Below are 6,358 nucleotides of genomic sequence, written 5' to 3'. Positions count from 1 at the left end.
AATCTTTATGTGCTTTTATATGGTGGTTTAATTTATCTAGACTGAAGTAAGAAAGTTTAACATCTATGTCTTTAATGATTTTCTTGTATTGTTCAGAAATGCCGGGAATGTATGGAATTGTGAAAAAAGGGAAGGCAGGATTATTATTCTCTGAAGTATTGTTAGTCATGATTGATATCTTGTTAATTAATTTGAGTCTTTCTGATAAAATTTTAATTATATCTCGAAAATTGTTTTACGAAACGCAACTTTATTATATATGTTTGAATTTGTAAATAAATAACCTTCTGTTTGGTGACAACATAGGTTTAAAAATTTTTTTAATTTGTGGGGATATATTGCAAAATTTAAAAAATTAAAATTTTGCCGTTTTGTAGTATTTTTAAAGCCATTTAATTAAAAAAATAACTTTCTATCGCTTATAGTTTCGGAGATATTCGCATCGAAAGAGAAAAACCGATTTTTTGCACAGGGGTGTTTCACCCCCAACAGTGCGTATGGGCGCGTTAAAAAAATACGTGTCTCTTATTTTTAGCTGGAAAACAGCATATTCAAAGCTCATCCAAATCGGAGGGGGACACTTAGGAACATTTTCTTGCGAGATGGACAGCGTTAAGCAAGAGATGCAGCAAGACTTTGGAAGAAGAAAAGAGCAGGCCATGATATTCGTTTTACATTATAGTAGCTCAAGAGTATTTAAATTTAGGTACAGATTTATTGTATACATTAAAAATGAGCAACAAAAGTTTCTCTAAAACAGAACTAGTGAATAAAAGTAAGACAAAATTATTTCTTACACAAAAGCAAAAATATTTTGCAAAGAACATATTGAATTGCAAGTTTTTTTAAAAGTACTTCTTATAAGAGATTGAATTATCCAACAATCTTGAAACTATGTTTTACTTTGATACAGTTAGAGGAACTTTCTTCAGGACTTTAAAGCTAGTTTATAAAAAAATGATAAAGAGAACACGTTATTATTAGGCCTATGCATAAATTCCTGGGGTCACGCCTAAGAGCGATCAGATTGCATAATTTATTTACGTTACTTTATTTACATTACAACAAATTTCTTTTTACATTAGTATTATTGTGCCTACACTATTCGTTGACCTTATTTGTAGTTATTAATTTAAACACATTTTCAATTTAACTAAAAATTAAAAACTACATTTCAACACTGTATGCTGCATTATTTTTATCGCAAAGAAATATTGATGAAAAGCAACTTTATTTGCGACCTCTACGGTGGATGTAGAAAATTTGTACCTGGAAATATGTACATGCCAATCCTGGTTCCACAAGGATTTCAAGGTTTCTAGAAATATTTCAATTTTAATGATAAATATCGTTCTAGATAGCCTTAATAGATGAAAGACAAGGAACCGAAATCTTTATTTGATAAAGACGCAGCCAAATTGTTTGTGGAACTAACGAAACAGGTTGTTGTTAATCATATTTTATTTTGACACTTGCATGCACTGAAATAGATAGAAAAGAAAGTAGGGTAAATGTTTAGATTAGGTCGGTCACCGCAAAACTATCACACGTACAGTAAAAATGAATAGGACATAAAATGAATATTTCGAAGAGATCTACAACTTTTGTTTAAAACATTTTTCAAAATTTTTAACATTTGGTGAGATAAAAAAAGGGAAAGACAAGATTGAACATTGCAAACAAACCGAACTTGTGTATAAAATCGACTGCATTGATTGTGACCGAATATATCGGACAAACAAAAAGACACATGGAGACACGCATTAAAGAACATATGAGAGACATCTCTAAACCGACCACATCGCAATCAGTCGTCAGTAAACATCGTATAGATAGCAATCATGATTTTAACTGGAATAGGCCCTCGATCCTACATAAAGAACCACATTTTAGAAAAAGAGAAATCGCGGAAATGTTCTTCATCAAAAAACATATCGACAATACCATCAACCTACAGCGAGACACCGATAATCTTAACGCTATATACAATAGAATCATTAGAATAACATAACATTTATGTCCTCCCCCTCTGCGCTTCGTCACATCTCTTGTACATACTCTAGTTTTATTTACCGGTTATTCCGTTTTCCGACGCCGACGGGTAGACACACTGCGTAACGAAGGTCTCTGACCTCTAGATTAATTTCACATCTCGGACAAATCTTGTTAGTTTTATAAAAACACTTAACTCTTTATATTATATAAGAAATTTCTTAATTTATAAACTGCTACCCGTTCTCCAGACATTTGTAGGCACTCTTGTAAGCTTGTTCACCTGAAGAGGACCAGTATTACTGGCCGAAACATTGTTTTTTCTATTTAATAAAGAATAAAGAATTGCCAGTAAGGTCGTTTAAATACTTATTAAAATTTGGTGAGATATTATATACATATAATTACATATAACTCATCGACATTGTTTTTAAATAACTTTTTAACAAACAACGAGCGACGACTAAAATCTTCTGAAGGTCACTCAGGAGGGTGACCTTGACAACATACGAGTATGTCAAGGTCAAGGTCAATTGCGGTGACTGATCTAATCTAAACATTTACCAAAAAAGGAGAGTTTTTCTTTCATAAATAAGTAATTGGCGATGAGAAATGGCTCTACTATAATAATTCTAACAATAAGTGCAAAAAGAAATAGTTTGATCCAAGACAAACTTCCACTTCGATATCAAAGCTTAACATTCATAAACATAAAATTATTTTCTGCATTTGCTGAAATCAGAAATGTATATTCTCTATTAACTATTCAAATCGAAATGGCAGTATAGTAGTACTTTAAAGTTATCATTTGTTATCACTGCTTGAACAAAAAAATACATTGAAAAAGGCCGTGGACTGGGAAAAGAAATTGAAAAATTATCTCTTGTCACAACAATGCTCACACATGTTGCTTTCGCGATTAAAAACAACTTCCTAGAAACTGTGAGTGAAATTCCTACCATATCCAACACATAGTCCAAACCTAGTTCATTCCGATTATCTTTTTTGTCAATGCAGAACAATCACTTGTGTTATTCCCTATTTTATTCAGTGAAATAGTGTAAGTAAGTGAGAACAGTATCAAGTGTGAATCTGAATAGCTCAGTAGAAAGAGTAGTCACCTGGCTTAACTTAAATTAAAAGTTCCAGGTTCACAAATCTTGACGTTCTAGTCTCCTTGCTCAATATTTTTCTCGTTCAAAAGTCATTTAGCTTGCCCTGAATATTACTTTGGAAAATACTCAAGGATTAGATCGACCAAGGCTAGCAGTTTTATTTTAGTTTAAATTTTACCACGACGTTTCGGCCAGTAATACTGGCCCTTTTCAAGTGGATCCTATTGCTTGTGACAACGAAGCATAGGAAAATATAAAATTAGGCTAATCGTCATCGCACATAGAAATATACACTTTCGCACGTGTCATGTCACCAAGTCTCTTAACCAAGAGACTTAGTCTCTTGATGACATGACACGTGCGAAGGTGTATATTTCTATGTGCGATGACGATTAGCCTAATTTTATATTTTCCTATGCTTCGTTGTCACAAGCAATAGGATCCACTTGAAAAGGACCAGTATTACTGGCTGAAACGTCGTGGTAAAATTTAAACTAAAATAAAACTGCCAGCCTTGGTCGATCTAATCCTTGAGTATTTTGTTTTAATTACTGGCGATACAACAATTCTAAATTTGATTACTTTGGAAATATTATTCTAAATAAAGTGTGTGATTCAAAAGTAAGGCACAGGTACGAAAATAAATTAACAAATTTGTCACTTCAAAAGATCTATTATTCTTCAAAATTGTTTAAAGAATCTCAAAAACTTATGCACAAATTTAATAGTTATTTAATGGCAGTTACCTACTGGCAGTTACCAAAGGTACCTCTAGTCAAAGGAGTAGCTCTTCTATTTTTTCTATTTGTATAATTAGAAATTAGTGTATATCATTCAACATATTATTAGCTACACTTATTAGCTTACTATATTTATTAATTTTAGTAACATATATTATATTAGCAGGATAAGCGACATTATGTACTGGAAGTAAACAAAATAATATGAATACCTATTTTATATCGCAAGCTTTTACATGTTGGCAACCCTGACAACAAATAAATGTTGCGATTATCTTTTGTTTCTCATTTCACTCGCTATACCTTCTAGTTTGCGTATCAGTATATTACACATTGTGTTTAGCTACGATTAGAACGAGCGGACGGTAAAATGAGTGACATGTCAGACTTTCAAAAAGAACAAATTGTTAGGTGCAAGAATAGTGAACGAAAACTAAAATTAACTGATAAGGACCGCCGAATAAATTAAAATGGATTTCTGTCCAAACAACACAAACTACCGCAGCAGACATGACAGATGTACCCAATATCCATCTTAAAAGTCCGTTTCGACATAAACAGTTCGTCGAGAACTTCAAAGCAAACATCCATGAACGAGCAAGTCGAGCAATTTCGAAACCTTTTATAACGGAAATTAATGATAAAATACGAAAAAGATGGTGTTAAGGTCATAAAACATGGACAGTTGATGATTGGAAAAGAGTAATATGGTCTGATAAGTCGTTATTTACATTTTTACTTTAAACGCCTAGGTTCCACATGGGTTTATAACTTCACTGTTTATACGTGTTTCTTTATGAATATTAATATATTATGTCCTTAAATACTAATTTTATGAGAGGTATATTATAAGAGGTATGCTCTTCAAGCTTTTTTATAAATAACTTTTTAACAAACAACGAGCAATGACTAAAATCTCTTGAAAGTCACTTAGGAGGATGATTTTGAGAACATATGTCAAGGTCAAGGTCATTTGGACTGTCTCCCCTTTTCTACAGTTTTATCATTTTTTATTATGTTTGTTATCTCAATTTATTTGTAAAAATGAACAAATAAATAATTTCTATGTACATACTTGCTCTATTTAGCTTGCTTGTATTTTATTCATAATTTGTGTCCCTAAATTACATTATTTATATTCTATTACTGAAAAGCAAGAAATAAGTAATTCTTTCTCAATTTTAATGAGTATCCTGCTTTATTCTCACGGTTGGACCAAATTTGGGGTGATTTGCCTTTATTTACAAAAAAAGATAATTTCTGGAAGAGCACTAAGAAATAGATTGCGATTATTGTACATTGTAAAATAAAACTTACCGAAAATAATTAAAATAAAAAATTTAATTTTAATCATTTAGGTCAGAACTCGGCGAGATAGGTCACTTTGCGGTCGATTTTCAGTTGACTCCGTCCGCCGCTATTCCCTGTACCTCGCCGTCCCGCTCGAAGCCCACGAGCCGTTCGTGGCTCAGAAGCGTAAATGTGTTTTCAATAGCTTTCCTCGTCATCCTTGAGGTACTATTGTTAACGCGTTATTTTTATAGTGGTATTCCCAGTAGGCATAATCCACTGATGACTGATTTTAAGCAACTGGGTAGAAGCAGAAATAAATGATGACTATTTAGATCGATTTTTGGAATTTTTGGAATGTTTTAGGAATGATTTCGGAATTTTCAGATCAAGAGTGGCTCGTGGGCTTCGCGCGGGACGGCGAGGTAAAGGGAATAGCGGAAGACGGAGTCAACTGAAAATCGGCCGCGAAGTGACCTATCTTGCCGAGCTCTGATTTAGGTGATTTACTACGAGCTGTCAAGTATCCTGGTATGTCCGATTTTTCTATAGTTTAGACACTCATCATTTTTTAACTATCCTACATTTTTCATTCTTTAAAGTACAGATAAAACAAAAAATAATACAAAACATAAGTACGAATAAATTATATTAAACTCGATTTTTTTAATAAAGTCGACAGGTTCATATTATTCTTATGTAGCGTATAGGGTGTTTAATAAGTGCATCACATCACGTCAATAGAACTAAATAAACAATTTCTTTTTATTTTTGTAATAATTAAACAAGTAACCAATTAAAATCCGGGAATAAACATATCTGTGAGAAGCACCGACAAAAGATAGCCTAGCATTACATTATTGACAATTCATAGATGTGCAACAGCCCATGCCTTACTGTGCATACCTACAGCAATGTGTGATACTAGGCTGTCTTTTGTTAGTAATTGTAAATTACACGGATACATCTGTTTATTCGTAGATATTAATTAATTTCTCATTTATTATTACAAATATTAATCTTCAGATAGATGGGTCGCCAATGAATAAAACACAAAGGTTATATCGACACTAATTGGTACAATATATTTCTCAAATGATACACAACGTTTCGACCAGTAGTACTGGTCCTTCCCAAGTGTCACCCATTAAGGGGATGCTGGAGTCTGTCTGTTTTACCGACAACGCGAAAGTTATGTATGTGTGCGTATATGTATATTAT

Source organism: Vollenhovia emeryi, unplaced genomic scaffold (genome assembly GCF_000949405.1).
Source record: "Vollenhovia emeryi isolate VEMERY1.0 unplaced genomic scaffold, V.emery_V1.0 DF939418.1, whole genome shotgun sequence".
Taxonomy (NCBI): Eukaryota; Metazoa; Arthropoda; class Insecta; order Hymenoptera; family Formicidae; genus Vollenhovia; species Vollenhovia emeryi.
The sequence above is the reverse complement of the archived record's forward strand: the minus strand, read 5'-3'. Positions refer to the sequence as shown.